This window comes from Chamaea fasciata, unplaced genomic scaffold (genome assembly GCF_029207755.1).
Source record: "Chamaea fasciata isolate MVZ Bird 193981 ecotype frontalis unplaced genomic scaffold, bChaFas1.0.hap1 SCAF_8, whole genome shotgun sequence".
Lineage (NCBI taxonomy): Eukaryota > Metazoa > Chordata > Aves > Passeriformes > Sylviidae > Chamaea > Chamaea fasciata.
This window is the reverse complement of record NW_027094093.1, coordinates 36,535,484-36,556,650: the sequence shown is the minus strand read 5'-3', so window position 1 is coordinate 36,556,650 and position 21,167 is coordinate 36,535,484. Positions and strand designations below refer to the sequence as shown.

At 40.8% G+C, this 21,167-nt stretch overlaps 1 long non-coding RNA gene across 1 annotated transcript in view; it reads left to right on the top strand.

Moving 5' to 3' along the window:
• Window positions 1-473: 473 nt before the first annotated feature.
• The window catches only part of LOC136293024 (uncharacterized), a 32,854-nt gene continuing 12,160 nt past the window's right edge, over window positions 474-21,167 (top strand). Inside the window, exon 1 of the long non-coding RNA XR_010722064.1 lies at window positions 474-707. This is a non-coding gene — a long non-coding RNA (uncharacterized lncRNA). The remainder of the gene's footprint in view (window positions 708-21,167) is intronic.

Sequence of the window (21,167 nt, the reverse complement as noted above, 5' to 3'; positions counted from 1 at the left end):
AATTAAAACAAAGAAAATGTCATGTTTTGGCTTTTTTTTTTTTTAATTTTTTTTTTCCCTGTGAGCAATAAAAACCAGGTACTCCAGCAAAGCAAGATAACTCAAGAGCTGATGAATAAATAATACCCGCAGATGAATAATTTAAATGTAGTGTCAGATGCCTTGAACAATCTTTATCCTTGAAACAATAAGATGTGACCACGTGCAGTTTGTGTGCCAGACAGAGAGGGTGGAGGATTAAAACCCTGGCTTGGGGAGCTGCACTCTGAAATTCCAGGAGATGTTGAGCAACATCCCATGCAGCACTTTCCAGTCAGCAAGAGCACAAAATTCCTGCTCTAAATTTTAGGGAGGGCAGGTGGCTTTTCCCAGGTTGTTGAGGAAATTACTGTTGGGTGAGGCTGATGAAGGCATTTCAGCCGTTCAGGGAACTGAAACTGCAGCTGATATACAGGAGAGAAAAAGTTTTCTCAGGTTTTTCTCCTTAAAAGAGAGATTGAGAAGTTTCAGGAGGCAAAGGAGCCCTTGGTCACTCTTTGCTTTATTTAAGATAACCCATTAATATTGTGCCTTCAGGTGGTTTTGGTAATTGAGAATCCAGGCTCAGGAGTTTTTAAACTCTCCTCCCTGGTGTCCTTGCTGCTCTCCAGACCTGTCACCACCACAGGCAGGTGGCTCCTCTGCAGGGACATGTCCTGGTGTCCTTGGTAAGTCTTGTGCTAAGAGGTGGCTTTGAATAAATGAGGGGAACTTGGCTTTACTCCGAAAAAGGATGAGGTGCTCTCATAATTTTTATGATCTGGTTTATTTCTTGAGAACTCTGTTTTATTCCAAAAGTTGTGTTTTGGTTTGTTGGTTTGGTTTTTTTTTTTGAATATAAATGGGGGATTTTTTTAGAAAATGCCCACAAGGAAAACGCTTCTCGCTTGATTTGGCACGCTGCTCTTCAGCTCATCTTCAGGAAAAAGGGTTTTTAAGGTTATCTGAGTAATTCCAGACTGAAGTGTTTCACTCTTGGAAGATGTCTGTGAACTAAGAAACTGTTGTAGTACAGGAAATTCAAGGTGTACTGTCCTGCAAAGAATTTATTTGTGCAATTAGTATGAGCCAATGGGAATAGAAGATCTCCTTTGACCTGGTGTAGTCTGGTGTGGAAACACGATTCAGTTTTTATGAAATTAAAGATTTTGGTAAATGTTATCTTTGGGCTTTGATTTGAGGTGTTAGTAAATATAATGAAAGAGTTGGGAAGGAGAAATGTTTCTGGTGAGGACACTTTGCTGAGTTGCTCATGCTGAAGGAGTTAAAAATGAGAATACACCTCGTGCCACAACTCCAGCGAGCACAAATTAAATTGAACAAGGTTTGGGTTTTTTTTTTTCAGTTCACTTTCCTCATGCACACTGAAATACCTGCTGATTATTTTTTACCATTGGCAAATTACCAGGCTTCTAATAGTAGCTAAAATCTTATTATCAGCATAATTAATTTTTTTTTTATTTTGTTGTGGTGGCTACTAAGATGTCTTGAGCTGTGATAATATTTTTAATACTCTGCAAGTTACAAAAGTGCCCATCTCATCAAAAAAGCCCATCACCTGCATGATGGAGAAATCATAGGGAGCAGGTTAGGGAGTGGAAAAGTTCCCTTGTTTTTTGGTTTTTTTTTTTCAGTTTAAACTTGGATTTTGTTTCTTCCTTGTTTCTCCATCTCATGCTACAGAAAAGATCTGGGTTTTGTAACAGGGCTACCAAAATTAATTTAAACCAGAGAAATATCACTGTTCATTTATATCTACAAATACAAAAAGGCAAATGAAATGTTAGTCTAAATATTTTTTCTGACTTTTTTTTTTCTTCTAATATTGCCACAAAACCAAAGAAATCTGGATCGATGTTCAGGTGGAAAAATAAGATTTAAACTTTAAAAGAAGATATATAGAGTGTATATGACATTATAGAGTTAGGGAAAAAATAGAAAATAAACTTTAGAGGAGCGTGGAAATATCCCTGAAATTGGAATTGCTGGAATTTTAGCAGGTGAAATCCAATGTTAGTCAAGTTTCAGTTCTCTGAGTTCAAAGCTACAGGTTTTTTTACTTTAGAGGATCACACCCGAATCTGCTTCTTGATTTCCTCCTGTAATTCTGAAACTTAGGACATAGCCCACTTGTCCAATCCACCTGGTGTTTAATTAATCCTTGTTAATGAAACAGTTTTAAGTCATGGTGTGACATAAATCTTTGCGACATTTGTGGGGGAGGAAAAAAGCGTGGTGTGATTTTTTTTTTTTTGGGGGGGGGAACTTCTGCAAAAATGCAAATTAAAATTCTCCATGTGTAATTATGAAGTGGATGAGAACGCAGGAACTTTAGAAAATTGAAACTGTGTGTGTGCCTTGGGGCTCTGTTCCTCCACTGAAGATCCAAGGATTCCTTGATGCACGAGTTGTATTATCTCAGATCACAGTTGTTATTGGACGTCTAACCCAGTGATTCATCAGGACTCCAAAATGAGCTGTTCCCCTCCGCTTTAGAGAAGCAAAATGCCAAAATTAAATACCCCAGACAAAAAAATCTGAGAAAGTCACACAAGGAGAGAGCTCATGGGCAGGTTTTGTTCTTTGACTGCCCTCTTTCAGGGACTAATTTGCAGTTTTCCTCTTTTAAGGAGAATTAATAGTTCCTGAATCAGTAATTTCTCTTTACCTATTATGTCTACACAAATTTCCCCCCTCTCGTGGCAAGTTCTTTGTGGCAGTGGTTTGAGTTTTGATGGAGGGATGGTGTCAAACATTGCTTCAATCTGATTTAATTCAGAAAGAGTATTTTCCATGAAATTTAGCCCAAATACTCAGAGTAGGGATGTATTTAGGCTGAAAGGACCTGCCCAGGCTCGCCCTCTGCAATGTGGGATCCTGGCAGGGATGGATGAACCCTCAAAACCCCTAAAACACCCCCTGGATACATTTCAAACACTCAAACCAGCCCCAAACTCTCCTCCTTTCCCTGTTCCCCTGCCCAAACGCTGATATTTTAAATATTAAAACAGCACAGAGAGGTAAATCTTCTAAAAAACAAAGGAGAATTAAACAGGGAACTTCTCTGGGTAATAACAAAGTTTTGTGGCTAATTCTCTCCACATACTGTGCAGAAAATGAATCCCATAAAATACAAATAACTTCTCCCCGAGCACCTGTAGCTTCTTGCTAATATTTAAAATTTATTCACCTTTCATTTAAATAAATTTTAAAATTGCAGCACGAGCTGCATGCCCGTACTGCTCCTGGAGAAGGAGTGGCTGTGGCATAAAGTGAGAAGGTAAATAATAAATCACTTTTGTCCTGAAATGCTGATGGTCTCTCCTTCAGCCTCTTCACTGTTTCAGCCTGGGATTGTTAAAAACAAGAGCCTAAAGCTGAAAATAGTCCTAAAAGAGTGCAAGTTCAATGTAAGTAAAAGAGTGAAAACCTGGAACAAAAAAATAAGTGGGTTTGGTGTTGTTTTAAGAGGTGCAAATACAAAATCCTTTAAATCAAGGTCATTTTTAATGAACAGTTGTGGGTTTCTTGTGTTGTTACCCATTGGATTCCATTTTGTGTTTGCCTTCCCCAAAATTAGGGCTGGGTAGAGGTGTTGTGCATCTGATTTAATCTCACTGCCAGTACCAGGTGAGTCAAGCTCTCCAAGGAAGGGCAGTGCTCACAGCATCTCTGATGTTTCCAAAGGAGTTGAATTCTTAATTCATTTATTTATCTTTATTCTTTACCAAAAATCTCTGCTGTGAAGGTCAGGAAGGAATGGGAGCAGCGGGAAGAACATTATCCTTCCCGGTTCTTTTTCAGTATCCAAGCGTCTGGGAAAAGTTTGTAGGTCTGCATCTACTTCATGAGTTTCTCTCTGTATTTCTTTTGGAAATGAGGGAATCTTGTGGCATCTTTTTCTTTAATTAATTCTCCTTTAAGAAAAACCTTATGGTAAATATTAAACCCCATCCCTGGAAGTGTCCAAGGCCAGGTTGAACAGGGCTTGGAGCAACCTGGGATAGCGGAAGGTGTCCCTGGTTGAGTTCTAAGGCCCCTCCCCACCCAAATTAATCTGTGATTCCGTGATCCCATTTACCTGTGAGTAAAGTGAGTGCACAAAAAGTACAGAACAACACAATAAACAAATGAATTTGTGTTCCCAGCACTGTTTAGACAAAGTGATAAGATGGCTGATGGCAATCCAGACTCAGTTTTAATCTTGCCCAGGGTAAGGTAGGCTCGTGCTATTTTATTTGACCCTTCTTTTATGTTGCCTTCAGTGCTCTGGTACAGAACCAACCCAATCTAATTCAATTCACCACTACTTTACCCTTCAGTCAGAGCAAACCTACAGTGAGCACACAAAGGCCACTGTGATGGTATCTTCTTTGATCTTCAGCTTGCTCAATCTACTTCCTACTGTGCTGGCTCACAATTTCATTTTAATAGTTAAGTAGTTTGGACATCATTAAAAGAACTGTGTCTGGAGGCAGTGATATGGCACTGATCAGTTTGTCAAGTAATTCCATTAAAAAAAGTTCACAGTTCTGTCCTGATATGATGTAGAGAAAATGTCTCATTAAAAACAACTTTTGTAAAATACTTTCACCCATTTCAACTTAAAAAAAAATGAGGATAATTTCTGGAGACTCGCTCTTTCCAGGCTAATACATCATCTTTTAATCTCCAGTACTTCCTGCCTTTTTTTTTTTTTTCCTACCAATTATTAATAATTTTGTTGCTCTGCTTAATTTTCATAAGTGGGCTCAAATATATTTTTGGAAGTTCTGCTAACGACGGCCCAGGTTATGATTTGGGCTAAATGCCTGTTCAACATGAAAGGGGGGGTCAAATATCAGCCTCCAAGCCCTGGGCAGGATTAAACCCCATTCCGTCCAAACTGGGTGAACTCCATGTACCCTGTAGCCTTACCCATGGCTGTGTCCACAAAAGGAGCCAGTTATGTGTCTGCCAGTGAATTTATTCCAAAATCCCTCTAAATCCCTGCCCCATCTACCACCTCAAGCCCCAAAACTCCCCGAGCTTCTTCCTCCAAGCTGTGCAGAATTTCTCGTGTACTCATACTTGGGATTTGCTTCAAAAGTCACATAAATATTCTCAACCGAAAGCTTTTCTTTACATTGTTTGATTTTTTTTTTATTTTTTTTTTGCAAGTGATTTTCCTTTCTCTCAATCATTATCTAAGTGGCAGCAAGGTGATGTTGAGCTGCTGAATTGAATTATTTCTCTTTGTTGCTGGTTTGGAGAAGTCAGCCTGGAGAGGGTGACCTGTTTTTCCATTTCACTTGGCCTGGTTTGAGGCAGACCCTACGATCTCTTTCTGAAACATCAAGAGATCACTTACCCTTTACATATTCTGGGTTGAAGAGGGGGTTATTTGCTAGATCAAGAAAATTTGGAGAGTTGGCTCCACTCTCAGCATTTGTGTTCCCTAATAACAGGCACGTTCTCAAGGCACTACACAGGGAAACTGAGCAGGTAATTTTTGATCTTTTGTGCCATGAGAGGGCTGAAAACTGGTTCTGAAACGCAGATGGTTGTCCCTGGGGTTGAGGAGCTGCTGCATTCCAGCAGCATGGGCAGGATGAGATGCTGGCTGACGTGAGGAGGTGTTGTGGCTCTCTGTCTCCTAAGAGCAGGAGCAGCCTGCTCCCATCCCTGTGGAGAAAGGAGAGGAACAGGAGGGGACACAAAGCAGCTCCGAACCAATTTGCCTCAAGATGTGTCACTCTGCTTTATGTTTCTGCGTCTGCACTGGGACTTAAACCTGTCTTTTGCATTAGCTGAGGGTTTCACAGACAGGGGAGTTCCTGTGCTGAAGGTGAAAAAGGTGATAGGTGGGCACTGGTGTTTGGTTTTCTGCACGTGGTTTTGTCTGGGCTGAGCTTAAGGCAACACGTGCAGGCTGAAACTTAGCCTGCGCTTCAATATTATCAGTCCGGGCTTTGTAATTTTCACCTGGCACACACCTATAACAGGGTGCTCGCTGTTGTAATCTGAGCTCATTTGAAGGAAAGCCGCTGCCTGTGCTGCCTGCATGAATGTTGAGGTTTGGTTCTGATGACATTAAAATCAGTTTAATCGCTCCATCCACGTTCTCTGATGGGAGCTGTTTCATCAGGTGGAAAAGAATAGGTTTGAAAGAGTTGAAATCAAGGAGGAGCAATTTGATCCCGTAGAACTAATAGATATTAAAGCAAATTAAAGAATACTGTCAAGAGTGGTGGTCTACAGTGTTTGGTCTTTTTAAGAAGTCCTTTTAAAAATTCCTTTAAAACATTGTTGTAGATCTTCACCTTTATAATTCTGATCAGGCGTGAGCAGGTATGCTCCACCTGCAAGGACAGGAAAGAATTTTCAATGCATAAATAAATGTGGCTCTCCAATTTCCCACCCTGAGGAAGACACCAAAAAAAAAAAAAAAGAAAAAAGAAAAAAAAATTAAAAAAAAAAAAAGAAAGGCGAGACAAACCCACAGAGAATACCTCGAGCCCTGGTATCTCTTAAAATAACAGATGAAAAAAGAAATTTGAAAGCAAAACAAAGAGATAAAGAAGCATCAGCCGCTCAAACCCCTCAGGTATTATACCTTCCAGTGTGCACCATCTGACTGACACACTTCTCCATATGCTGAGGAGGAGAAAGAACTATTCCCAGCTAACCCACAATTATGCCTTCATTATTTCTTTTTAATCTCCTCAGAGTTCCCATAGGGCCTCATATTTGGTTAGATGAATGTCCCTGCAACAGCCCAACTCCGAGAGCTCCGCCAGCCTCCCAGAAAACTTTCATGTTACGCTCCGTGCAAATTTGGTCCGCAGCTATTTTTGTCTTCCCCTCACTCTCTTTTTTCATCCCGTCATTAAATAAATTATTTTCAGGGCTGCTTTCAGTCTCTCTTATGGCACTGAAAGATTTGTTAGGATGGAATAGGAATAGGCGACATTTCAGTAATAATTTTTTTTTCCCAATGGTGCTTTTAGAGGTATTTGTATTTAGATTTTTTTTTTTTTTTAATTTTTAAACAGATGAGTTGATTTTTAGCTGTACAGCAGGATTTAGACCACTTATGTAATTCTGTGCCAAAAATCCCTGGATTTCACTGGGAGAAGTAGTGTGACCTATTAGTCATGTTGAATATGCTTTCTATATTTCACACTCTGCTCCGTGCAGATCTGAGATAAAAGGATATAAACAGAGATAAGTATTTTTTGCCTACCTATTCTGCCTGTAAAGTTATTTTGCTTGGGGGCCCAAAGTATGAGCAGTATAGTATTAATATGGTGAAATTGCTACAATTATATTGTACTCCCACATTACCTTTGATGTGATATTTTGCAAATTGTTCTGTGCAGAATTATTTTGCTATGGTTACATTGTAAATGTCATTTTGTGATGAGATACTTGGAGATGTACATAATGACTTATAATAAACTTTATGGAAGAATCATAAATAAGAGATTAAAATCTTATACATTGTAATGTTTCTTTTGCATCCTTTTTCTGTACCACCTGTCCTGGTTGCTTGGATTTGAGAATTATCTTTCTTTTGTAATTCAGAGTTTACTTGGTGAACGTAGTGCTGAAAGAAGGTGATGGAAGGACAGGGCTGGCTCTTGTCAGTTCATATCCTTGATTTTTTTGTTCATGCTGGGGGTTTTCAAGTGTTGGACTGATTAGAAAAGCACTCAAATCTCCCTTTGACTTTCAGATTATTATTTTTGGTTGTTGAATCCATCAGCTTCTGTCTCTGGGTCTCAGCTTTCTGTCAGTTAGAATTTTGTTTTTCTGTTGTGGGGGCCAAGAAAATGTATTAATGACTTGTCTTGGATTTTGTAACTTTAAGGTGTCATCCCGTAGTTACAGTCAGATGATTTATGCTCAGAGAATTAATCTCTGCAGGTTCTCACCTGGTTCAAGAGAGTCACCTTCTTACTCCCTGTTCATTTTTTAATAAAAAAATAAAAATATGCAGGAAATGGATCCCCAAAGGACAATGTTGCATCAAGAAACATGAAAACCCAAACACACGAAAATACAGGGAATAGTGACTGGAATAATTGTGTGTGAGGAAGAAGATGGGGGGGGAAAATAATATTAAAAAAAAAAGAGCAGCAATTACAGAATATTGAAAAGACCACATTTGTGCATTTCCAGAAACTTAAAGGAGAAATCAAAACCACGTTTGTGGTTTTTTGCTGCTAACTGGAAGCAGGAGAGTCTCACTTCTCTGGAGCAGGGTCAGACAGAACCTTTTACTGTGGCTTGTGGATGAAGGCTGCAGAAATACACTTAATGGGCTGAGAAAGAGGGTGTTGAAAATAGATCCGTGAATGATAATTTGAAAAAGAAGTTGCCAGTCCCAATAACTTTCTTAAACCCACATCTTGGAAAGCATTTATGCTATTTTTGGAGCATGATGAAGTCCATCAAAAAGTGCAATCAGCTTTGAACGCAATAAAATAAAAATCAGGTTTGCAATTACGGTCTGGTGAAAATCTTCAAAAAGTGGGGAAAGTTTCTCCACGAGACAGAGGATTTATAACGGCTTTTGTAATGGAAGATGTCAGTAGCTATTGGTAATCTTTGTATTTCATTAGGAGTAATTGTCTCAAGGTGTTTTATTGTGCTGTCCTTAGTAAAATTTTTATTTCATTTTTTTTTCCGAGTGCATTAAAGCCCTTAATTTAAGTGTGTAAAGGGCATTTTGTTCCCTTAGATACATGCTGAAAGCATTAGAGATAAGTCAATGAAATCAAGATGTGTTTGTCAGGCCATAAGAGGATCTTTAACACGTCGTGGAATGCTGCTAATGAGGAAGGAATCCCAATCAGTCAGATATAAAAACTCACCTCTCATAATCGCCCCATCCCAGGACACTGAGTCACAAATTGCAATTGTGGGTGAAGATTTGCCAATTTCTTTTCTTTCCCTACTGCTTTGGAAGGCCCTCAGGTCTGCCTGCAGCTTGGGTTTGTTGTGGTGCTCGTGATTTCTGCACACCTGTACTTGCCAGGTGGGGTTTTTCTCTGGCAGAATAAGAAAACTAACGGGAGGACAAGGCAGCTCCACTCCGGTTCTTTGCGGCCCACCAGGTTTTTGCACCTCTTCCCCTCTTTGTCCCCTCCTGCTGCCTCCCAAGCTATGAGGTGCTGGTGTGGAGCCATCCCTGGAATGAGCAGGGAATTATTCAGGTTGAAGGTGCTGTAGGTATGGCTGGGCTGGCAGGAAGGGTTGTGGTTTATAGTGTAAACCCTTGTTTTAAGGCCATTTAAAATGTGTGTCACGACACCCCTGGGACCTGCCTTGCTGCCGGCCCCACTTACCTTTGGGGACAGGATTTTGGGAGCTGATATTGTCATTATTCCTGTGATAACCTTGGGGCATGAGCACCGCCAGTGGATTTTGTGGGTGAGAGCAGGCTTTGGGAAGCCAGACAAGGACATGCAGCATTCCCCGAGCTTGTGGTGTGTATGATTTTTCACAGCTTTGCCCAGGTTTTGGGGTTGTTTTGTGCTGGTGTGAATCCAGCAGTCGCTTCTCTCACAAGTTCATTCCTACCCCCAGGCTCAGTCTCGTAAGGACACACTGTGAGCTGATGCTTAATTAACCACCTGCCTCCCCAAAAAGAGCTCACTCCAGCACAGTTCTGAAGGGGCTCCGGGTAGAGGAAAACCCATTTTTTAAATCCTAATAACTCATTTTATATTGTTTCAGCACTCTGTGTCACAGGCAGAGTGGGGGAATGGTATCTCTGAGTTTTTAGCTAAAGCTACAGGTGGTGGAGGTAAAAACTAACTTTGAAGGGGTTAACTAAGGCATGCCAAGTGAGTAAAATCAGATCAGTTTTTAATTTATTATATTTTTTCTTTGTCATGAAGCAAGATTGCCTTAAAATTTACAAGTCAAAGCTTCAGCCAAAGAACCACCATCTGAGGACTTTAAACCCAGACTCCTGGCCGTTGCTCTAACTCAAGCTCTCCCCAGTTTGTTTAAAACTGAAATTCTTCAAATTAAATGGCAGCAGCAAAATTAAGTTTTCCGACCTGGCAATGGAATGGATTCAATAAAATTCCTGTTTAAAGTTGCGCAGGGAGGGTGACAGCTCTGTGTTAGGTGGAAAATACCACCTTGTGTGGCCCAATTTTTGGCCATCACTCATCAGAAGGGGAACGAACTCCTACAAACGACGTTCACAGATAATTCATGCCACTCTTCCAGCCTAAACACCTTGGAATCTTGCAAAGACAGACAAAGGGGGACACCGGGCAAAAAATCCCCTGCAATAGATTCCTCCCCCTGCAATGACAGGAATATCTCTCTCAATATTGCTCAGCTAATGAAGGAATAGATCTGCCGCCAAGATCCTGGGAGGCTCATTTTCTTGAGTACAGTAGTAAAAGTTAGCTGATGAATGACCTAAACTGCTTAATGCTCCTACTTATAACTTCTGAGCAGCACGGCGTAGCTGGGAGAGAGCTGAAGGAGTTATCCTCGGGAGGCCCCAGTGTCCTTGTAGGTTGTCAGAGTCAATGAGCCAGGTTTATTTCAAATGGCTCCTTAAATGAACATTTATTTTGTGCCAGTAACACGTTTTTGATTAACAGCTCCTTTTGACTAATTTGCTTCCCAAAACAGCCCAATAAAGGACTCGTTTAAAACATAATTAAAAGCGTGTTATTGCTAGTAGTTAATACTGATTAAAACAGGCATTAAGACAATTATCGTTGAAGGAAAGTAAGCACCCCGTAGTCAGTATAGAATCCATTCTTACAGTTTTTATGCATTGCATACACGAGTGGGGCTGCCTGCCAAATATGCACAAGTTCCCATCCTGCACAGAATTGTACCAAAATTTGATTCCAGTTAATTTTATTTTTTTAGTGGATGAGCAGCCTGGCAATATTTGCGTTGAGTGTTTGGATTTAGGTGTTTGGAACTCACATTGAAATTCAGCTTTCTCTTGCCTGGTTACTGAATTTAACTGATAAAAACTATCCCTGTCACTGTGCCTTGTACTGGAACGTTAAGGAATGGGATTTCTTAAGTGCACTTCAGTTTTTCCATCCTTTTTTTGGGTCTCTGAAGCTTCACATTGTCAATTAATTGCTGGGGTTTATTTTATTTTAATTTAATTTTTATTTTATTTTTTTTTTAAAGAAACAGACCAAATTATTGACTGGAAGAGGTGGGAGTTATTTTAGGTGCAGAAATAGGAGCTGGTCTGAAAATTTTAATGTCTTAATGTTTTCTGATAGAATTTTTTTGTTGATTTGGTTGGGGGAGGGTTGACTGTATTTTTTTGGCATTTTTAAAATTTGGCTTTTTTTGAAGAGGTGTATTTTGTGGAGCTCTGTTGTTCTATTGTTTTTGTGGCTGAGTGCACAGGCTTTCCTTCGAGTATGACCTGAACTACTCAGAAAATTCACATGGAAATAATGTCATTCTCTTCTTATTAAAATAATGGAATATTTTTCCATCAAAGTGAAAAATTAAGGATAGCTTTTTGAGATCAAGGGCTTTAATTATGACCCTGTAGCTTTTTATACAATAATTATATCGAAAGAAAGCCCAAAAATGTGGGGTTTTTTCACAGTTTTAAATTTTTATGGGAAAATTCTACCAGTCATTTCACTACTGCATTTCTGCTTCGAACATCTTAATTCCTTAATTTCTCAGCTGCATTCTGGATCACGATTTTGCAATTTGCAGAAAATAAAAAAAAGTTTATCTCCTCTAATCCAGTTGAATTTAATAAATTTCTTAGAATGGGCGAAGACTTCTGAGGTTAGTTTTATGTTATTTCATCTGCAGTTGAAAATTTTGAGGGATTTTTAATAATGAGTTGCTTTCAGCTTTGATTTCAGTTTCTTTCTGCCTTACCTCAATGTAGCATTAATACTGGAGAGCAATGAAAATTATTATATAAGGTCTTAAAAATGGACTCAAGGAGAATTTGTTCTTATTTCCAAATGTGCATTTGATTATTTCCAGGTTTATTTTTTTTTCCTCATTAAAAAAGGGAAATTAAAATATACTAGAGGTTATTTAGCACATAGTTTTAGACCTTTGGCTGTAGAGGTTTTCACAGTATCAGCCGAAATTAAGGAACGTTTTCCTCAAATTTTATTTATAGTTTAAAAATAAACATTTAATATTTATTTACAAATATTATTTATATTTATAATATTTATATAATTTATAAATATTTAAATATTCATTAAATTTATGTTTATAGGGACTAAGGCATAAGTCAAAGCTTTTCTGGACAACCTGTGCCAGGGCATCACCACCTTCACAGGGAAGAATTTCTTCCTAATATCCCATCTAAACTTCCTCTTTTCCAGCTTAAAACCATTCCCTCTTGTCCTGTCACTGCATCCCCTCTTCCCAAAGCCAACCCACACAAACCTAAAGCTGTGTCTGAGAAAATCTTGATCCTGGTTCCACTGTGGAACTTCTCTGCCCTTCCTGATTGGAGGCTGGGCCTCTCCTCCCGCTGGAAAGAAAAATCCATTCTGTTGAAAAGGAAAAAAAAATTAGAAATATGACTTTGCATATAATTAAAATCTCATAAATATTTCCCCCCCCACACACACCCTTCTTCTTCTTCTGAAAATATCAGATGTGGATGTAACCCTCTCAGGGGACCCAACATCTCCCTGTTTATCTGTCTTAATTAAACTGTTTGTTAATTCTTGGGGATAAAGAAGGGGAAAGAAAAAAAAATTATTCGGCTCCTATAGTTTAATGGATTTTTAAACAATGACAGATTGAAAAGCAGCAAAAAATAAATAATACAGTTGTTAAAACTAATAATGGAACAAAGGTAAAAAGACATCCCTGTAGGCCGGGAGAAGTATTAACACAAACAGACAAATCCCAACAACCCTGCAATCAAAGAGTAGCCAGCTTTCTTCTTTTCCCACTAGATGGTCTGGCAATTAATGGCCCATTTGCAAGAACATCTGAGGAGTGCGGGGCAGTGAGGGAGGAGAGAAATCCCAGGGATTTGAAATTGTAGCAAATAGGTGGTGGAAGTTGGATTTAATTGTGGATTAGATGTGAAATTTGGGGGGTTGATAATAAGTTATTAATAATGTGTGGCTGTAGCCCTTGCAAATGGACAGGAGGAGAAGCGAGGAGGGGGAAATGGGGCAGGAATAAATAATTTGAGATTCTGGGGAGGAATGGTTTCAGCAGACTGCGGGGATTAGGTGATTTCCATAGATAAGAGAGACAAACACGGATCTGCCACCAGCACACCAGGCTGGAGATCTGCAGAGCTTCCAATGGGATGAGAAGGACAAATCCAGGAGGGAAATGAACAAGAAAGGAAAAAGTTTATTTTCCATGTGAAAAATGATGTCCCAGGACCTGTGGAGGCAGGAAAAGCCAGGAGAGTAGAGAGGGGTTTTTAGAGATCGGGACGAGTTCCTTGGCCTGAGGACCCCATGGAATTCCCAACGAAGTAAAGTGGTGGAGGTGGCCGTGTCCCTGGAGGCCACAGGGACAGATCCTTTCCCTCAGGGCTCCCTGGCTGCAGGGAGAGCTGAGCAGGGCTGGCAGGGGGTGGGACACAGGTACAAATGTCCCCACTCGATGCCTTAAGGTTGAGCTTTCATGTATTTCAGGTTCTGTGCTGCCCAGGGGTGCAGTTCTGAGCTCACAGTCAGTGTCATTCAGCTCTGCACAGAGCAGGGACACAAAATAAATCATTTTCCTGCTGAGGACAAACGATAACTTTCAGGCCCAAAAGCACAAGCAAAGGTGGGCTGAAGGGAGGAACAAGAAGGATGAGACCTCACAACCTGAAGCTGGAATTGGACAATTAAACCCCAATGTGCAAATGGACCAAAACTTATAAAAATGTGAGATTTAGGACTGGTCAGCATTTTTGTGACCATTTTGGGTCCACCTTGGGTGTAGCCCTGGTCATGCCCTGTCTTACCCAGGGTGTATCCTGGAGGCCTTTCAATAAATACCCACTTTATTCTCTAGCTCTGTCCAGTCTCTGTTTCAGGTCAGCCTTCCTTAGGGCATCAGTTTCTGGTGGCCATAAAAGGACAGTGAGGCATCTGGAAAATCCCCCCGGACTAGAGGAACACCCAGCTCCTGAGCCAGGAGGCTCCTGAGAGCACCAGGCACCAGCCAGGTCCCAAAGCTGCCAGAATCCTTGTAGGGATGAGAGAGAACTGGGCAAAATTTTCTGCAAGTGACTTGAATCAGATGAAATAAAGCCCACGAGGACGGAGAGAGACCGTGGAGCAGAAACCTTTCTACTTCAAGCCCTGCTTGCCCCAGTCACGTTGAGCTTCCTCCATTTGAAAGTGAAATTTCTAATTTTATTCAAATAAAGCCTGGCTTTCTTGTGTTTAAAAGACTTTTGGTCTTTGGGGATCTCACTGTAGGTGATGGCTTCAGCAGATCCACTTCAAAGCCTTGGCGGATTCAGTGTCCTATCAGAGCAGACACTAATTAGTGAAGCTGTGGGCCCAGTTCCTGTGGGATAGAACCCAACAGATACAATGGCATTATACTGGAATTAGTCCCCTAAACCAAAAGAAGAAACCTGCACAGGCAGAGAGCTCCATGGCAGATTTCCAGTCAATTCCAGCAAATATAGGATCGTGACTTAATGAAGAGATTGGGAAAAAAAAAACAACTTGTGGTTATTCTCTGATTGCAAAGAAAAAGATCTGGAGCTCTTTTATATCAGAAGGAGAAGAAAAGGTTTGCTTAACAGCTGAGAATAATAAGGCATTCTTGTATTTGCTAGACATAAAAGAAAGCAGGAGATACATAATGTGTGTATACAAACATAAAAATGGGATTTCTCACTTACATACAGAAGAGGAGGGGAAAAAAAGGAGTAATCTATGAGAGGAAACAGGTGGGCAAAAATGGCACACAGTAGAATAAACTCATTATTTGCCACTGGAATGTGTGGCATTACTGCTGATGTCATATCCATTTAGCATTTGCCAGCCTGTTAGAAGAGGAAAATGAAGAGCATCTGTCTTAAAACTTCCAAACAGAGACAGCAAGGTCTGAAAGTTTGTGCTCTGATACCTTTGCTTCCCCACCACTCAGCGAGCAACTGCACACTGGGATGTTTGAGATGTCCTTGCTGTGACAAGGCTTCCCAGCTCCTTGCAGGCTAATAAGGAGATGGGTTTGTTGATATATTTTAGGAGGAGATTGTGTTTGGAAGGAGAAATTGGATGCTGAGCTTTTGTTGTGATAGCTCTAAGACTCTGTATTTTGGCTTCGAGTTCTAAGACTCCATTTGAAGAAGGGGAAAAAGGAGAGAAACCAGCAGAAATAATTCAGGTGTCAAACAAAAGTCTCTTCCAAGAATAAGATTTATTTCACTCCGTAACCCCTTGCCAGAAGTTTGTGTTTTTGGGAAATGAAAATTTCTGTCTTGGTGGTATTAGTAAAGCAAAACCAGCTGAGCACATTCAAACAATGGACAGAGTATGTCTCTGCTAATTTTGAATTTTCTGGCTTTTGTCACTGTATGTCACAACCATAATTATTATTTAAACATAGAGGTGAACTGCAAAACAGAAACGAAACTTTAGCTGAGAAATGCTGTATGGAAGAAAAGTTCCTGCTAAGTTGTGCAAAACTCCAGCACAGCTCCATGTTTTAATTTATCCTTGTTTAAAATTCTGCATCTGCCATCTGCAATTACCCCAATGAAATGTTTATTTACCAATGAAAAATAAGTTTATGTGGTGATTTTGGGGCAATTTGGGCACTTTCAGAGGTTGAATGATGAGCAGAGAATTGCTGTCTTGGCAGAGACACTGGTGCTCACCTGAGAGCGTGGGCCAGTGCCAGGTATATTTCCTTCTGCCTTCCAGTTGGCAGATCCCTTCTTCCAGTCAATGTGGAGCAGGGATTTGTGTTTCTGTAGTCTGGACAACTTCACATTATAACTAAATTGCAGTAGAGTGGGGTTTTTTATTTTTTTTTTCAAATATAACAGAATAGCCCACCTAGAACAGTATAGTTGAAAAAAAAAAATCTATGTAAATTAATCCTTGTCTTTAAAACTAGTAATTTGGGATAAATAAGCTTTGCAGCTGGTTTCACATTGGCTTTCTGACACAGCCAGGCTCGGTGCTGGGAGTGCTGATGGTCTGCACTGCTTGCTCCTCTCGGATTTTGGGAATGTTGGTGAGAATTGTTCAAACTATTGTAGTTTACAATCCGGTTTTGTTGTTCCTACTCTGCAAGTCCAGGGCTATTTCTAGTAGCCCCCATTTGCATAACATGGATGATATTCCAGATGTGTTTGGGGCTAATTCCACCCCTGATGGACTTGTGATGCTGCAGGAAAAAGGAATTCTCTCTTGGTATTCAACTGAAACCCTAATCTGGGCTAACACTTCCAGAGGGCAAGAATAGGTAGGATTTTGGGAAGGAATTGTTCCCTGGGAGGGTGGGCAGGCCCTGGCAGAGGTTGCCCAGAGAAGCTGTGGCTGCCCCTGGATCCCTGGAAGCGTCCAAGGCCAGGCTGGATGGGGCTTGGAGCAGCCTGGGATAGTGGGAGGTGTCCCTGCCCATGGCAGGGGTGGGGTGAAAAGACCTTTAAGGTCCCTTCCAACCCACGCCATCCTGTGGCTCCATTTCATTCCATGATTTACTGCAATATCTTCCTGCTGTTTAATATCTCTGCCTTGCTTGTGCTGGGTTCTGAGCTGAGCATTTTGCTGTGTTTTCTGCAAACATCTCTGTGGAGCGTTCCATTTGTGAATTTAGTTCCTCATCCTGCAAAACGTCGTGCATGTGCTTAAAACCGAGGTTAAATTGGAGTGAATGCTTTCTTTTGATGTGCTGCACCAGGACAAAATAACTCCTATTTTCACTTTTCATCCATAACCAGGTGTGATGTTTTGCTGCTGATCTTTTTTATATGAGGACTTTTGTTAGAAACATTAGGAGAAGACCAATGGAAGGTTTGAAGCAGGGAGTCATGTCACCTTTCGAACACTCTGTTGTCTACACAGTTATAAAAAGATAAAGGGACTTTTAAAACTTGTATATTTAACCTCTTTGTTATGGTTCAAAAAGAACTTTCATTTTATTTTTTTCCCCAGCAATTTCTGTGCTGGGAAAGCAAAGTTCAACTAAAAATTCCGGAGTCCTGGCCTGGGTTTGGTTCTTAACCTGGGAAATGTAGGGTTACTTTTGTGTGGAAATAAGTGGGGTTTGGGGATGGATTGGACACGGGATCTGCTTCAGAAATCAACACATAATGACATGACGTGCCTTCCTTAACTGGACAACAGTGTGGCCTTTGGGTAGTTTTGTAAAAGCTCTTCTTACCTTTCTGTCCATGGAATGAGTTCATATGCCTGTCCTTAGAAACACCCTTTTGTTTTATCTGGCATATATATAATCAAGTAAGACTTTAAATGTTATAAGCCAGAATCCTGCATAATGACAAAAAATTCTATTGGTAACAGTAGGCGATATTAAATCAGCGATGTTCATATGCTCTAAATCTCTGTTGTATTTCCTTTTTTTTTTTTTTTTCCTCTGGAACAAACTAAAAAGGCTTTGGCAAGGCAATGATCTTACAGCATCAAACCCTACCAAAGGCAGATTCCCACAAAGTGCTTGCACAGCACAGAAAAGTTTAAGTGCTGGCACCGAGACAGGTCCGTGTGGTACAGAGGAATCCTTATATTTGAATGTTTCTATCCTACAAGCCTTTAGATGTCAAATTTCAAGTGGAATTGACTGTTTATCCCAGTTGATTTTGACTAGTGACGCCTTCCAGGTTGGAGGGCGCTCCCTTCACTCTGTTTCCCATCAGCACTCCTTGACTACTGGCATGTGGTGCCAATTTGTTCCTTCTGTACAGAGAAGAAAAGAAGTTTGGATTTAATTTTAAGCCTTGACACAAGGTTTAATTTGCTAAAAAAAGGGGAGCTGTGCCATTGTAAATCTTGGAGGAGACACCAAGGTTGCAAAAATTGTCAGCCCAATCTGTTTTGAGCACCATTTCAGACGTTCTATTAAAGGAACAATATTCCTTTTCACAGCTTGTTCAGCTGTGTCAAACCACACAGGTTAGAGTGGAGCTGGCTATTTATTGTACTTTTTATTGCTTTCTGATCAAGTTTTTCATGCTAGGAGGGAAATTTATGTGCTGGAAATGATTTATCAATATTACAGATGGGAGAGAAAAAAGTTGGATTTTTTTTTTCAGGTGAGGAAATCTCAAAGCACAGCAGCTTAAGGCTTTGCCAGAGAGACTCACAGAAAGAATGGAATCACTTTCCTATTAAAATGTCCCAGGATTACAGAATGATCACATGGTGGGTCTTCTACCATGTTTTTTGAGAAGGAAACTCTGGTAGAACATGCTGCTGGCACTCAAACACTGGTTTATTCCTGGTGTTGACTCAGACCACACTCAGCTCCAAAGGCTCTTTGGCCCCGTGTGCAGACTCTGATCTTGCAGGGGATGATGTAAAAGGTCCCTGTGCCTTCACTGCTTACATTGCAGAAGCGGAGAGGCTTTAGCATGGAGCTTCACATCTCTGCTGACAATGGGAATTTGGTCATTGACTTCGGGTCAGGGTTTCAGCCTCTGTCCTAATTCTTTGTAAATGTTTTCTGAGCCATGATGATATTACCAGGGAAGGGCAGTATGACGTGATGGGATTTGGTAAATATTTATTTCAGCTAGTCTGGTTTTTAAAAAATAATCATTTGGAGCTGGTTAAAACCCAGAAATTTCAAAGTAAACCAGCAAAGCTCTAATACATTAATGTATACTAAACCCTACACAGTGTCTTGCTTCAGACCCTTTTTCATTTTGCTTTTTAAGAAATGGATGTCTGACCCAATAGTTCATTTATGCTCATCCGTCACATAAGTCCTTTTTATTTCTTGGATTAAGTGCTACAGACCTAATAAATCATCGCTGCTCTTCTGGCACCATCCCAGCTCATGTTGTCAATCTGGGCAGTGTGAGTGTGTAATGTTTTAAATTCTGCAAACCAGCAAGTTTCTGTCAACTTTAACTCTATGTATTGCAGAGAAAAGAGGAGAAATGAGAGGTGTGTCATGGGCTGCACAATTTATCAAAAACATTGGTTTGGGGCATTTAGAACTGGCATGAAATGGGACCGACTTCTACATTTTCAATGGATTTTTTTTTTTTTTTTGACTAAACAAGCTCTGCCAAACCCTTTTCCAAAACAGAAGGGAATGTGGATCCCATTTCCTCTTTGCATGAGTAAACCAGGTGGAACTGGGGAGAGTGGCAGCCGTGGGTGTGTCCCAGTGAGAGCTTGGGAGCACACGGGGCAGCAGAAGTGTGCAATTCTCATCTGTGCAATTCAAATATCTTCTCTTACACCCTCTGAGCACAAACATTTTGATTTTTCTCAGATGGAAGCCCATGCTCCGTGTTGTCCATTGTATCCCTGTTCCAGATGATGGGATTTGTGGAGAGGAGGTGTTGGGTGCGTTGCAGGAAGCCGTGCAGACAATTTATCTGTGCACAGCTCCTGGCTTATCAGCTCTGTCCCCCAGACCATTTTCTCCTGGTGTTTATAACAGGATGGTTACTCCTCCTGAAGGTGAGGGAGCAGTGCAGTTAGATCCATCCCTCCAGTTACTCTTCCTGCTGCTCTCCAACTCCTTAGTGGGAAGATCCAATTAACCCTTGAGTCAGAAATCCCGATTTCTGAGTTGCAGCTGTCACTGGTGTCTGACATAGTTCTGACGGAGTTAAGGAGATTGCTTCAATCACACACAACAAATAGCATTTATAAACATTATGCCACGTGTAAAATTCAGCCTGAATTTATGGTGTCCTACAGCATCTCAGTGAAGATGGATACTGCAGAGATTAGGCTGTGATTCATCATCTTCCTAAAGCTAAATTGACTGCAAGAGGCTCCCTGCTCACGAGCACAGTGTGTTTGTTTCATTCCATGATGGCACCATGGATTTCAGTGCACGGAGAAGTCTGTGTCCAGCTGATCGAGAAACCACCCTGAGATCTGAGCCTGAGCAAACCCCGTGTCAGCTGCTGCTGAAAAAAGCCTGAGGAATGACCCAGGGCCAGCCCTCCCTCAACGCCAGGCACAGGATTTAAGTCATCTGCTGAAATCCAGCTGGAGCCCTGGGACCACTCACCTCCCACTGCCCGCCAGCAGCAGGAGATGCTGCTGGAGAAGGGAAGCTTCTCCTAGAAGGAGACCTCTCCAAGCTTCCTTCTCATTCCATTTGTCCTAATATTTCCATTTAGGGCAAGGCAACAGCTCTGTTTGGGACTGGAGTGATCTGCAGGGTCTTGTGATGCAGCAAGATGTTGTTTACCTGCAGCAAGCAGAGAAATCCTCTCTCGCGTGGCTGCTGGGAATGTCTCAGGCATCCTCTGTTGGTCCACACAGACAAATTGCATTCAGAGGCACGCAGTGTTTGTGCAATTAATCAGGCCTGTTCTGAAGCCAGAATAATTTGGAAAGATGACCATTTATAGAAGATTTGTTGTTTGCTGACCGCAGTTACAATTATCTACGAGAACAGATAGGTCAGATTTATTTAAGTTGCTTTTTTTGGTAAAAGCAGTATATTCTGTTAAAATTGGCCAGCGAAAAGATTTGTTTCCATGTGGGTGTGTATTTCAACACTGCGGAAAAAAAATGGTTATTTCATAAGCTTGAGCATCAATCTTTGGATTTACACAAATTTAAAATTATATTCCTAAGAGTTTGTAGCGGGAGCCAAGAGTTATTTTCTGGTTATTAATCTTTCTCCCCTATCCAAAAAAACATCCCCAAACTTTGTTTAGCTGTAGAGTCTCCTCAGACTGTTGATTGTGCTGCGCTGGGGCTGGGAATGCTGGAGTTTATGTAACCAGCCTCTCTGTTTAAATTTCAGTGACAGATCTTTTCATTTTGTTTACGGCCAAATAACAATGCAAACGTGTCACGCTCCGGCCGCAGACGTGGTGTGCGGCCATCGAGAAGGGCACTCACCACATGGATTCCCTGATCTTATCCCCTTAAAAACTTATTAAAAGCATTTCATTGTTGTGTGCCGGCTATTAGTGAGCAAAAGAAAAAAAAAAAACAAAACCTTTC